This window comes from Macrotis lagotis, chromosome 1 (assembly GCF_037893015.1).
Source record: "Macrotis lagotis isolate mMagLag1 chromosome 1, bilby.v1.9.chrom.fasta, whole genome shotgun sequence".
Classification (NCBI taxonomy): Eukaryota; Metazoa; Chordata; class Mammalia; order Peramelemorphia; family Peramelidae; genus Macrotis; species Macrotis lagotis.
In genome coordinates, this window is record NC_133658.1 from 634,784,600 (window position 1) to 634,799,064 (window position 14,465).

The 14,465-nt window shown below is 37.5% G+C and overlaps 1 long non-coding RNA gene across 2 annotated transcripts in view; it reads left to right on the plus strand.

Moving 5' to 3' along the window:
* The window catches only part of LOC141507455 (uncharacterized), a 237,489-nt gene that overhangs the window by 76,374 nt on the left and 146,650 nt on the right, over positions 1-14,465 (plus strand). Inside the window, exons 6-8 of one of the 2 annotated variants that reach the window (XR_012474148.1) lie at positions 3,251-3,337; positions 3,846-3,994; positions 13,404-13,456. This is a non-coding gene — a long non-coding RNA (uncharacterized LOC141507455). The remainder of the gene's footprint in view (positions 1-3,250; positions 3,338-3,845; positions 3,995-13,403; positions 13,457-14,465) is intronic. The other variant, XR_012474149.1, reaches the window with a different exon arrangement.

Consider the following 14,465-nt stretch of genomic DNA (forward strand, 5'->3'; position numbering starts at 1 on the left):
ATTTCTGACTTGAAAAATTTTCTCTTGTCCTAGTGCTATAATTTGAAATTATCAAGAGGATTGGATTTAGACCTGTGAATTCATTTATATCAGGAACTTCTAAAAGAGAGATCTCCTTAACCAATGTAGGTTTGCACCTCCTTTGCATCTCATACTCTTGAAAAATTGACTAGAGTACTGAGAGGTTAAGTAAAAAAGTCATGTAGTCTGACAGAAACAGAACTTGAACCTAATTCTTCCTGGTTCCAAAGTCAAATTTTTCTATTCGCAATGAAGTGCCGCTTCTTCCTCAGTAACAACAAATCCGTTCTTGAGTATCTTCTGTTTATGTCCCTTAGCAGAAGGTGTGTTAGGAAATGTTTAATGATTAGCTCTTCAAAAAAAAAATGCCACACTTAATGCAAATTTACACTGTATTATTAACATTTTTTCTATTACTTTCTTAATTCTAGGTGGTCAAAAAAGAATAAATCTAGCCCTGATTTGTCACATTTCCTGTTTTCTAAGATTAAAAAATTCTCAGAACTGAAAATTTAATATTTGGTTTGTGAGAGCCAATTGGAGTTAACTTAGCCTCTAATATTTTCTCAATAACATTCTCCATAGTTCTTAAGGTAATTTCCTTAAGAATATCTATCATGTAGTTTTTGTTGTAATTTCATATAATTATAATTAAATGGAAAGTAATGAGGAAAATATTGAGAGCCAATAAAGTGCTGCAGGAATCATCATGAATGGCACATATCTTTTCAGGTGGCTTAAAACATAATACGACTGATACCAATAATCAAGGAAAAGGTAAAGAGGAAACAATTATGCAGGGAAAAACCACCACAGTACTGATAGAATATCATAGCTTAAAAGTTTCTCGATTAGGTGTATTTTTAATGATGTGTGATTCTTTCTTTCTTTATATTATATTATACCTCTTTTCCTCCCTTTCAACCTAAAGCATGCTAGTTTTCAAATCACTTTTGGAACTTTCAAATGCTTGAGAGGATTACATTTCTCTTTTGACTCCCTTTGGATGGCATTCATAAAAATAAAGCACAGAAGTGAATGATTACATTCAGGATGGAGGACAGTTGCAAGATCAAGGAACAGGTGGAGTGCGGTGTGTGTATCTATTCGCTTTTTGTGCCACCATTTTGTAGCTGCTCAAAAAGCAGCAAATGGTGGATATTGTTTCTTTACAAAAAATGGTTTTGTACTGGATCCATCTGCAAAGTATAAACATGTCATCAGCACTCATTTTCTATCTCCAAAAACATTCCCCTTGTCCATATTTGATTTTCAAGTGCATCTGTGCACTGATTGAAATCCTCCCAACATGCTGCCACACCAATGTGAAACCCACACATTTCTGTCTTTGAATCAAGTTTTCATGTGAGCCTGGTCTACTCTGTGTAAAAGTTTGTTTCTAAGTTGCAAAAGGTCCTTTGGGTGACCCCTATAAGGGAATTTCTATGTTATTCTCAAGGTGTAGTTGTCCCCTCTTTGGGATATTCTATAGTCTCAAGGTTTTTTTTTTCCACTTTGTTCTCTCTCTCTCTCTCTCTCTCTCTCTCTCATCTTAGAGGTGCCCTTTACATTCCCACGATTTACTTCTCTTTTTAGTAGTGCTTCTACTCTTGAGTTTCTTAATAACTAAGCTCACGTTTAAGGAGAGAAAGTGAAAGTCTAGATATTAGTTTGGCTATTCAGAAAGTTTAATTAGAAATAGCAGGGAGTTCATCTCCACAAGTAGAAAGGCAACCACACTGAATTCTCAAGTTCCTAGCATGTACAAACACATCCTATAACCTGAGGGAGACTTTTTTTCACTGAATGAATTTAATCTCTGCTTTAAAAAATAATCAACACTAAACTCCATAGTAAAGAAGGAAATTCCATTCTACTCAATTCTTCCACTCCCCCCTTACCTGCTCCCCAGTTTCCTCTAAGTTACCTTAACTATGCAGCAATGTGGTAGTCTTTGCCTGTCATTTTTAATCAGGTTGTTTTAGGTAATTTTTGTTATGCCCCTCATTACTGAATTGTTTATCAATAGGTGCACCAAGTGTCACTAGCTTTTCTCATCAAACCAGGTCTGACAAAGAGCTGCTGTGCTTGGGAAAGAGGCAGCTAGGTGAAACTAATGCCATAGATGTTTGATTCATTAGGAGCTTATTGTTAACGGGGATGTCTGATTGTAAAGGCTCAGTCAAGCAAAAGAGTGCAGAGTAATCAGTCGGATTTATAGTTTGCAGGGCTCAAAAAAAAATCAACATAAACCTTTGGATATAGCAGAAACAGAAAAATCCCCTTTGGGCAGCCCTAACCTGGGACCAGCCAAATAAGGTCATGCTACATGAAGGTTTCCTGTTAGGTGATGGAAGATATAGGAGGATTAGAGCCATATGGCATGGCCTATCATACCTTCTGACTTAAGATAACAAAGACTAGCTTTGTGCTTAGCTGTTTTTGACTGACATCATCAATTTTATTTTATGTTGGTCACCTCCGGTAACAGGAAAAAATGGCCTAGGGTTGATAACACATGCCTTACCCTCTCTACCCCCCCCCCTTTTTTGGTATTAAGATGCCTCAAAGCTAGTTTTGTACTGTTAAAAATTTCAAAGAATTAGTAGCTTACTCTTCTATCACCCATCCTCCAGCAACTGTCAGCCCCCCCCTCTTGTTTTCAGTTTGTACCTTGCAAATGAGAGGCAGCCTTATTCAGAACCAGATGTAGGGCTCCTAGAGAATGAACATAAGCTGTTGTACTTTAAGCCTAATGGGAAGTTTTATATGCAAGGGCCTTGAACTGATTAGTATAATTCCCTCTTTAATACAGCTGTCCCTCCAGATTAAGGTAAACCAAATGTTGCAATCAGAGATTAGTGTACCTTGCCAGTTATTAACATCCCGGGTTGCTCAGCGAGCACGTCAGACACTAATGCTGTGTATTTATTTGCCACTTCCACACTGTAACTTGAACTTCTGCACCTGTCAAAGCATTCCAGTGAAGAGAGGGGTATTATTGAAAAGCAAAAGTTTTATACCTGTACACCTGTTTTGTTTTGTCACAGCTAAGATTTTCTTTTTGCCTGCCAAGATTGCCAGGTGGTTTAATCCGTTACTCTTCTGGTTTGATGAGGAAAGACTTTGTATGCTAAATTGCATTTGTTACTCTCATATGCTTTCTTTTATCCAATCAGGGAGCCACTCACCTAACCTTGGTGCATGTGTGTTTTCTCTTATGGGACAGGTATTTGGAGTTTCCTGTCAGAGAGTCTTTCCTTCACCTATCTGTGCTGTCTTCCTAAAGCACTCAGGAGTGTGTATTAGTCACAAGGTGGGTCACACAGTTTTCTTACATTTGGCAGGATATCCTGCCTACCAGCAACCCAGATGTCAAGAAAGACAATGTCCTGGCTATCACCAAAAGATCTGTCTTTGTTTCCCTCCCTTGCCACTCCCCCCCTCCCCCCACCCCCATTGGATTATAGGGTTGACTGCATACAATAAACACTCTGGAGCAGCTAAGGTATGGTGGCTTTCTGATTGTCTCTTGGCTAGTAAAGTTAGTCCAGTCTAAATAACTAGCAATAAAGCACTCCCAATGGCTTTTCATCCGTTTGGCAGATGTGTGGTAAAGTAGCAGAAAATAATGGAAAGTTTGAGGAAGAGAAGAGACCTCATATTTGCAGAATAGAATGCCTTTGTGATGCTCTCAGCTTCTTTTATTTTGAAGAGGTTGAGTATCAAGAAAGGCTTTCTGGGGGAAAAAAAGTGCATTTTTTTTTCCCTAAGTAATCACTCAGGTCATTTCAGTGTCTTTCTTTCTTTCCTTCTTTCCTTAGGCATGTTGCTATTGCAAGGCAAATCACCTGATGCCAGCGTGATGAAACACTACTAACCTGCCTACATTTTGTCACATGGCCGACCTGGGATATTTGAAGCAGTTTCTTATCCCCATTAGGATCAGATAAGTGGCACCTGAGATTGGAAGGTATCATTTTGCTCCAGGGTCTTCCTTCCCTGCCCCCCCCCCCCCCATCGCACGTTGTTGGCCCAGCGCACTGGCGTGTGCATGTTACAGCTTAATTGCAGATTTGTTTAAAGACAAAAATATGTTCGTATCTTAGGAATTATGTCTTGCAGCCTACTAAATATGCTAATGCAGAACTAAGCGGGGATAAAGTTCTTGCCATACCACCCAACAGTTGCGTGGGACCCGCTGCCAAGTGATTGTTAATTGTAAAGCAGAAGCAGGCTTTGCAATCCATCTTAATTGTCCTACTTACTTCAGGTTTTGTGATAAGGCGAGATGTTCTGTTTAAAAGTGACAATGTTGACAAGGGGAAAGGGTGTGGGCCTGTGCTTGCGGTTCTGGAGGGGTTGTGCGTTCTGACCTGCCTTAGGTTGATATGGACAGTCTGCAAGGGGATTTTAGTTGTCATGGGGTCCCTAGGCAGTTGAATAGAGTGACTGTCTGTCCTGCTTTTTCCTGTTAGGCTCCTGACACGTGGAGCTCTGATGAACTCAGCATAACGTTGAATGGGAGCTTTTTGGCAGCTGAGACACTAGGGCTAAGCTGCAGGTCAGAGATAACACTACTGCAGATCTCCTCATGCACACAGTTAGGAGCATGCTTTCTTCCCTCCTGAGTGCAGGAAATAGCTCATGTTAAATACGTTCACTTTTCAGTTTTCCTTTCTTCTAAAATGGAGCTTGACAGATTGGACTTTTCAGCTCCCCCCTCCCTTTTTTTTCACCACCTCTGCTTTCTACCTCAGAAATGCTCTTCAGGAAGCAGGAGTTAATCTTGGTGAGGAAACGATAAGGTGATACTTGATTTTTTCAGGGGAAAGCAGAAGGATACGGCTGCCTAGTTACTACACATAAACTTACAAGCCTTCTCCTTTTAGGCTTTCCTTTGCTTTTCCTTTCACATCCCATCGAGTTTTAGAGCTGCACTAGATTGAAGGAAGGGCCTGTTTGGAGGAATGTAAGAATAGTTGATGTGGCATCTGAAAATAGGAAGGAAATGTTTGGAAGGGAATGCTGATTTGAACAACAACAACACAAATCTCCCAATACTTTTTTTTGTTACTATCAGCTGGAATAATCAGGGAATCGTGTTTTTAGTATCATATTCTGTGTCATCGCTGCTGACTCTGAAATGTTTCTTCATTGTTTTACATTCAGCTGATTTTTGCAAGTTTTTCAAGATGTGGTGAACAAAGAGAGACAAGGAGTGAGAATTTCTCTAATAAATAATGTTTTGGCAACATCTGCGATCACAGAAAAAAACAATTAGAAACATTTCTATCTAGTTTTTGGCACCCACTCTGAACTTTGAATATTCAAACTTGCCTTTTAAAAGCGTTTATGTGAAGGTGATCTGAAGATGGCATTGGTTAGGGACTACCAAGCTGGAAAAGTGAAACTACGGAAGTTAAATTGTTCCATTGGATGCATATATGTGCAGCTTCAGGGTACTTCTGTCTCAATGTAAAGCAAAGTGAGGTGTCATTTGTTTGCAGGCAAATTTTCTCCCCCATGGAGAAACCAAAGACATGAGGGCAGTGATGGGGGAGTAAAGGACGAAGGTAAAAAAGAAGAAATTAGAGATACATAAGACTAAGGTTGGAGAAAGAACTTTATGGAGTTTAGCCAGTTATCTAGGCAGGTTTCACTTAGCTATCAGGAAAGAAGAGGAAAAGGGAGCAGTAAGACCTTGAATTTGGAACTGAAGGTAGCAAGAGTTCCAAAGGCAAGCCTGGGACAAGGACATTTTGATTCCTGTTCTTTCTTAGTACTTGGTACTTGGTACTTACTTAGTACTTGGTGTATAGTTGTTGGGTATTTTCCCTTGGAAAAGGAATGGTGAGAAACTTCATCAGGAATGAAATAAAATGAATAATTTTAGTGAAGTCATTGACAAGTTGAAAGGCATCTTAGAAGGTGACCAGAATAATGGCTAGATTTGAGATCATTCCATGGGAAGATTAGTTTGCAGGAAATAAAGATAGTTAGTCTTAGAGAGAGAATTATTTAGTGGGGACATGACAGCTGTCATTAGATATTGGAAGGGGTTAGACTTTTTTTTTTTTTTGGATCCAGAAGACAGAACTAGAAGCAATGGGTGGAAGCTGAAAGGGCAGTTTTAGGCTTTGAGAAAGAAAACATCCCCAGTTGGAAATAGGGGATTCCTCATCATTAAATGTTTTTGAAGGGAAGACTCTCTTACTGTTCATCCAATTGTAGTGAGGCTTTCTATACAAATACAGTTTGAATTAGAGAGCTCTGAATTCTCATTCAACACTGAGATTGTGTGGAAATCTGTCTCTGCTATTTACTTAGGACGTTGAGAAATTCACTTAATCTTTCTAGGTCTCAATTTCCTTATCTATAAAATGAGAATGTAAGTTTTGAGGATAAGAATTGTTTTTTAAGCCTGCATTTCCTAGGAAAATACCTAGGAAAGTATTTGACATATAGTAAGTTTTTTGATTATTGGTTTTTGGATGGATGGATTGATGAGGGGCTTGGAATAAATTACTTACTGGTAGTTTCCCAATCTATAGTTTATAATTATGTACATTCTAAATTCTAAATAGAATAACTCTAAAGAGAATGATTTCTATTAGGATCTGGAACTGTTTTGTGTACCTTCTTACCAATATAGGGCACTAGTACTCTATGCTTTTGAAGAAAGAGCTTCTATATTGAAATGAATCCTCAATCTCATTGAAAAATGAGAAGAATTCCCAAGTCTACCTGAGATGGCTAGTGTTCAAGACTTTGTCTAGAATTCATCACTACTATCATTGGAACTCAATGAAATGCCCCCCCCCCCAAAAAAAACTATGTATTAGTGCTAGCTTGAGGCTACCTTTATAAATACAGCCTTTGGGCTGTGATATCTAGCAGTGTCAATGCCCTCTGGAACTTTGAAAATAACTATGACAGTTGTCTTAAAAAGGAAAGGCTTAGATGGGTTTGGGGATGCATATTCAGTCCAGACAAATCTACTTTGCTTAAGAGCAGGAGAAAAAGTAGTAATTTTCTAAACTTATCTAAAACATTTGAGACAGACATAGAGATACATATAGCTAAAGGAAATTATCTACATGTTACTATTTCAAAAGGTCTAAATGATAGTAGCATTTGCCTGAAAAGTGGTGCCTGAAAAGTCCACCATTAGAGCCACTCCTTCCTTGGGTTAAATTCTTGTTTCCAAAAAATCCCTGTTAAAATATAAATCCCTATTTTTCTATCTTTACTGAAGAAAAGAGCTTTAAGGGTTTAAATAGTGGGGATAAAAAAACTGTCAGGTAATGGGTTGATTAAGCAGGTTATCAAGGGAAGTTATAGAATTTTACCCCTTGAAAATATTTCAGAATAAGATAGATACCTACAAGAATGACCCTGGGACAGCTAGGTGGCACAGTGGATAGAGCATTGACCTTGGAGTCAGGAGTGCCTGAGTTCAAATCTGGTCTCAGGAACCAAACTGTCTGACCTTGGGCAAGTCACTTAACCCCATTGCCTTACCCTCCTTTCAAAAAAAAGAATGACCCTAGGTAAAATGGTGTGCATTTTATTAGGCTAAATATAACATATGGATAAGTAAATCCCCTAACATCTAGGGGATTCAGAAAAAAAGCTTCTCTTGGGAGATGGTCTGAGATAAGTCTAGAAGAATGCTCTCTCGATTCTGCCTTCCATGCCATTTTTGCATTGCAACTACTGATGTTTCTGTGTACTTTCTTCATTATATCTACCCCCCAAACTCCCAGCAGTATTGTTAAGGCCTCTTAAGATTGCCCTTATCACATTCCATAGTGACTCAACAAATCACTGCTTCTTTGTGTGGGAAATGGGTGGCCTTATTGGGTCTCTTAGAACCCTTCATATCTTGCACATGTCTTAGTACTTGGAAGGTCTTCCAAAATTCAGTAACTGCTCTTCAAGTCAATGAAACCAGACAAGATCTTTAGTAGTCTGGTATGATGGAGGAGGAAGTTGATCATCTGGGAAGGGAGGATGTGATTCGACTTGTATTTGGCAAGGACTGGAGTCAGGTATATGGAATATAAAATTGTTAAAGCTAGTGAAAACTCAGAGCCAGGAGAGTCTTCTATCACAGAACTAACCTCCAAGGATTAATGCTTGGAAAAGGAAACACAAGAAGAATTAATTTCATTTAGTGCTTCCCTCTTCAATCTCAACCTTCTAAACCTCTACTGAAATTCTCAGTATTCTGATGAGACTCCTAGGAACATTCTTATTTCCTGCATTCCATTTGCCCCCTCCGCATCTAGGAGATGTTCATTGTTCTCATGTTGCTCTCTAGAAGTTCAGGAGCTACCCTGATAAATCTGGCAATTTCCCCCAACTCTGGATCTTTCATCTTTAACCACAACCAAAATGTACCTGTCTTCCTTCAGAACTCTATACTCTGCTAGGTGTGCTGATAAACTTCTCTGTGTTATGTATAAGCATAAATAGGCACTGTTTCCTTTTCTATAAAACAAAGATTCTTTTCCATTCAATTTAATAAATACTTATTAAGTTTATTTTGTTCAAATTATTGTGTTAGACTTGGGATGCAAAAAAAACCCTCAAAACCAAAATGATTAAAGATAGTCCCTATTCTCTAAGAATTTCTATTCTTCCAGTATAAAATATATTATTGTAAATAGTTACTATGGTACAATTTAAGGACAGAAAAAGGAATAAGCTAAGGAATCATTAATAATTCCATGTTCCTGAGATGTGCTCTGAACGAAGTCAAGGATTTGGAGAGGGAGATGCATGTGGCGGGGACTGTTGGATATTTCTAGGAGTCTTGGAGTAGAGACAATCTAAGCAAGGGCCAGAAAGGTAGGAGTTGGAATGCCAAGCTTACAGGGCAACAAATATTGCAGTTTCTTTTTTTTCTCTCTCATTCTTTCCATTACCTAGGTTTGAAACTTGAGACTCATCCTCCTCCTAGCACACCCAGTCCCATCCATTAAGCTGCCAAGTTTTGTGAGTTTATCTCCTAAATAACAACTTTTCCCCTTTTTTCTCTCCTTATATCACAATTATCCTTCTTCAGGCCCTCATTATTTCTTTCCTGGCTTATTTTTCATTCTCTTGCCCCAGAACTTCAGTAACTCCCTATTGCCCCCAGGGTAAAATACTCACTCCTCAGCTTGGCATTTAAGTTCTTTTAATATCTGACTCCAATCTCGTTTCTCAGGCTGAATATATACATTACTCTCGCTTAGGCACACTACAATTCAAACTGGTCTAAATTGCTGTTTCCTATACAGATCATTTCATCTCTAGCCTTCTTATTTTGTTTTGGCTGTTCCACAAACCTGGAACACTCATTCTCCTTATTTCCAGTTCTTGGAACCTTCAGGTGCCTTTAAAGTTTTGCCCGTATGAAACTTCCTTCAAGAGACAAAATTCTAACTCCTCCAATTGTAATTATCTCCAACCATGTAATTATTTGATCTTTATTTGAATATAGATTTGCTATATTCCTCTTCCCTTCTAAGTAGGATGTAAGCTCCCTGAGGGCAAATACTATATTTCTTTTATCTTTGTATCCCCAGGACCTATACATAATAGTTGCATAGGAGGAACTTGATAAGTACTTGACGATTGATTGATTTAACTTTAATGTACCAAGTGTGAAGAGAAGCAATATGAAATCTGTCAAAATTCTAAGCTTAAGAGTTTGCATTTTATCCTTGAGAAGCTTTGTGAGCAGAGAAGTGATATGGTGAAACCTATGCTCTAGAGGAGTCATTTTTTTGGAGATAGATTTGAATAGGGAAGAGACTTAGAAAGAGGGAGAAAAATTAGACAGTTATGTATCTAATTCAGGCAAGGCATGATGAAAACCTGAGCTGGAGCTTGTGACAGTATGAGTGGACAGGATGGGTGCAAGAAAAACTGGAAAGATAGAACTGACCAAACTGGAAACTGATTGTATGTGAGTGGAGTTGAGAGAATAAGATCACAATTATCTATTGTGCAGGGTTGCTTTGAGGATCAATGAACTGATGTACATGGCTTAAAAACATGAAATTAGCATCAGTTCTTGCTATTAATAGGCAGTAATGAATCAGTGATCTTTATATACTTGAGTAACAATTGTACATTTTGTAATGGTCTGAGTTTTATAAAGTGCATTCTTAATAAACTCTAAAGTAGGTTGTACAGATATTATTATTCCCCTTTTATAGGAAAATGAGATACAGAGAAGTTGACTTTCCCATAGTCACAGGATTAGGAAAGGTTAGAGCTGGGATTTGAATCAAGGTCCTTTGATTTCAAGCTTGGAATTACTTATACCAACTAATATTTAAGTCCAGTGGTCACACCTCTCCCTCCCCCTCCCCTTTCCTCTCCCCCTTCCCTTCCCTCTCCTCCTCCCCTTCCCTCCCCCCCCCCATCACACAGGCAGACATCTGAACTATTTTAATTCTTTTAGACTTTCACCATCTACCTATCCTTTTATGATCTTTTATCTTTTTCTCTTCTTGTTCCAGATTTCTCCAAATTTCCTTCATTCTTTTTAAATTGATGAGTCCTGAAAGAAACCAATGAATTTAGCTAGCTAAGATAGAGCATGGATGTGTTTGCTGGGAAGGCTACTTTATTGTTTGCACACGATAAATTCTGAGCCTCTTTCTAGGCATTTTCCTGCTTTGATTCAATCTTAATTTTGATCTTTGTTAATTCATCCCACCCCCCCCTCCAACGAATTTAAGACAGAATAAAATATCTAAAAAGAACTAGGGAACTCTTAACCATAGCTTTTAAATATCATGAGTCAATAAGTTGACATGTTTGATCCTTAGGTGAAATGTTTCAGTTCTTTTTTGGCTTTCTCCAAAGGGAGGAAATGGAGGGGAATTACATAGCTGATGCTATTTTATGTGTACAGGAACATACTTTCAGTTACTGGTAAACAGGTTTTGACTTTTTCTTGGAAAGTAACTTTGGGAACTCATTGCACTTTAATTTCTAAATTCTGAATTGATCTTGTAGTATATGAGAAAAGAACTACATTGTCTCAACATTGCTGCAGTGTCAAGCTATTTTTCTCCTTCCAAAGAATTGTCTTCAATTATTTTGTTTAGACATTATAATACCTTCACTGACTTTCTTCCCATAGACTTGACTCAAAAGTCTGAAGACAAACAGGCTGGTAAGGATCATTGTTTCTGAAGTAAGAAACTCTTACCTTAGTTATGATTATAATTTGACTTTGTGAAGAAGAGAAAGAGGAGATGGGAAGGGCAAAAGGGGAGCTATCTGAAGAATACTTAAAATATGTGTGTATACATATACACATAGACAGATAATTAAATATTTCCCAATTACATGTATAAAGATTTTAACATTACTCAAAAAATTTCTTAAAATTCTCTCCCTTTTTCCTGCCATGTATGCTAGATGACTGGAGATTGAAGGTATAACTAACTACAAGAATCTGGAAATTATGTAATAGGAGAGCAGACAATGATAATTTAGGTGGTTTTATTGCCAGTTCTTTTCAGCTACAATGTGTTTTAGGTAATTTGTGGATCAAATATCAAGAAGGCTATTTTTGCAGTTAAAATTGAAAGAGTTTCTATCAGAAATCAAGAGATGCCATAGGCACTTAGGTTATTGCAAGAAAATACTGAAAGTTTAAATAGATGTTACATGATGGAATTATCTTGGATTCTTGAGTTTGTGTGCAAGAATGGAAGCTTTGTTGCTTTTTTTTGGAGGTTGATGAAAAAAGTATGTGTTATAACTCAACCAAGAAAAGAAGAGTTTGTATTGGAGACAAGAACTTGTGTGGTTAAATAGCTCAATCTGTTGTAAGGAATATAGCTGATGACTGGTGACTGAAGATGCAGGCTGTCAGCTAGAGAAAAGGGGTTGACTGAATTACTTACAAATGCCAGCAGCAAAAGGAGGGGCAGTTGATGGGGATGTAGAAATATTAAAGAGAGAAGGGCAAGCTCTCTGGTCCATGCTGCAAGTGTGGTTGTGAAGGATTAGTGGATCTGCACCACCACTGGGGAAATCTGCATGTAGGTTATGAATCTTCAGGAATGCTAATCAAAACCACCAGCCACAATAGAGCCTGAATCCTGATGGGATTCCTTCTCTTCCTTTGCTTCTTTATTCTTTGTCCCAAGATCCTACTGTTATTCTCAGGGTCTCCCTTATCAAATGCTGTACTCTAACTCAGCCTTGTTCTCTTACAGCAGAAGGACCCCAAGTGTTTCACCAAATCCTGCCTCCCCTAATAGGCAGAGTTTATGGGCATGGGCTACTATGCCAAATAATGCTCCCAAATAATCCTTTAATATGCCCCCCCATTTTAGTAGGCTTTGATTAATTATGAAAAAAATAAGTAAACTATATTTATATGTTATATTTTCTCAAAACCCCTGATTCAGGTTTGTCCTCCTATAATTACTAAATTCTCTTTCTCTCATATCTTAAATAACTCAATCAAAATCATACTCCTTCCATGATGCTTTCCTTTCTTGTTGAGATGTAATATTACTAACAATCCTTTCTCAACAAATAAGTAGATATTCTTTGTTATATAGGATGCTCTAAATGTCTTAGATTTAAATCATTAAAGTTTTTGATTAATTAAAGCTGCACTAAAATTTTTAAGCTACTCTTTATGCTTTCATTTTGTTTCCTTCAAATTCAGTAGAATTCTTCAAAATAGTATGCTGATGTGGTATAGACAGCATGATATAATATAGACAGAACACTGAACTTAGAATCTGAAACATATAGGTTTGAGCTTCAATTATACTAATTATGTACTATGTGACCAAGAGCAAGATATCTAGCCTCTCTGAATTTCAGTTTCCTCATCTGTAAAATGGAGATCATATTTGTGTTACCTACCATGTTGTCACAGCAAAGGATGATAATAATATGATCATTGTCTCCAAGGCTTATATATTTCTGTAAAGTTCTGTCATGGAAATAGGTAGAATGAATAACAACCTTCCCTATATTTAGGAAGTAGGGTAGTTAGGTGGCTCAGTGGATAGAGCACTGGGCTTAAGTTCAGAAAGGCTAAGCTTCATAAATTCAAATCTGGCCTCAGACATTTATTAGCTACATGACCCTAGGCAAGTCATTTTAACCCTGTTTGCCTCAATTTCTTTATCTGTAAAATGATTTGAAGAAGGAAATGACAAATAATTGCAGTATTTTTGCCAAGAAAACCTCAAATGATGCCACTAAGAGTTGGAAACAACTAAACTGAAAAATGTAAGGGGAAAAAAATGATAAAATTTTTTGCTGGAGGGTAGAATAAAGTAAGTATTTATTAATTTATTATTTGTCTGAGACTAAATTTGTATTCGTCTTTCTGATTCCAGGTCTAGAACTCTATCTTCTGTATTATTTCACTGTCTAAGGAGGACCTCATGATGTGAGTATTACTTGACTTAGTCATTCAACAATTTGTATATTAAGAAAAAAATTTGAAGTATCTATAGCACACTTGGAATGTACACACTGTACTAGGTGTTATGGGGAATGTTAAAGTAATAGAAATATGTTCCCTGCCCACAGGAAGCTTTCATTCTTCATAAAGAGATGAAAGAGTGATCATCTTGGGGCCAATTTATCAGGGTAATCACTTTAGAGGATATAAGACTTATCCTTGGCATTGAAGAAGGAATAAATTCTGAATAAAAATGAAGTGAATTTAGATAATGTAGGAGACATTCCAAGCAGGGAAGTCGTTCCAAGTAGGTGAATGAAGTCAGTAAGCAAAAACACCCCAAATATGGAGTACTAAAAAGAGAATAAACTTGCCCAAGTAGAAGAACTATGATTGGCATTACCAATATATTATGTTATTTCAGTACAAACTCTTCTTTATCACATTTGTGAGAATCCAGGCAAATGAGTAGTTTTGGGTTTTGTTATATACTCTATCCTTTGTCAATACCTCATTATTCCTTTGTTTTAAGCCATAATCCAGAAATCCAAATCTCATTTTTAGTTGATTTCCAAAAAAATTGCTCCTTTTCATAAATTCCTACCTTCTATTTGTAGCAGAAATGAAATGACCGTCTGAGTAGAAAATTTGACAGATCATTTATTAAAAATTCGCTATGTGTAAGGCACTATATTAAGTGCTAAGAATAGAAATACAAATAAGGAATACGCATTCTAATGGGGGGGGGAGACAAAAAAGGGAGAGGGGAATATGCTTTTTCCGCATGGTTTGGAAATAGTGAATGACAGACGCCTAGGTGGCGCAGTGGATAAAGCACCAGCCCTGGAGTCAGGAGGACCTGGATTCAAATTTGATCTCAGACACTTAATAATTACCTAGCTGTGTGGCCTGGGGCAAGCCACTTAACCCCATTTGCCTTGCAAAAACTAAAAAAAAAAAGGTGAATGACAAAGGCCATGGAAGCCTGAGCTCA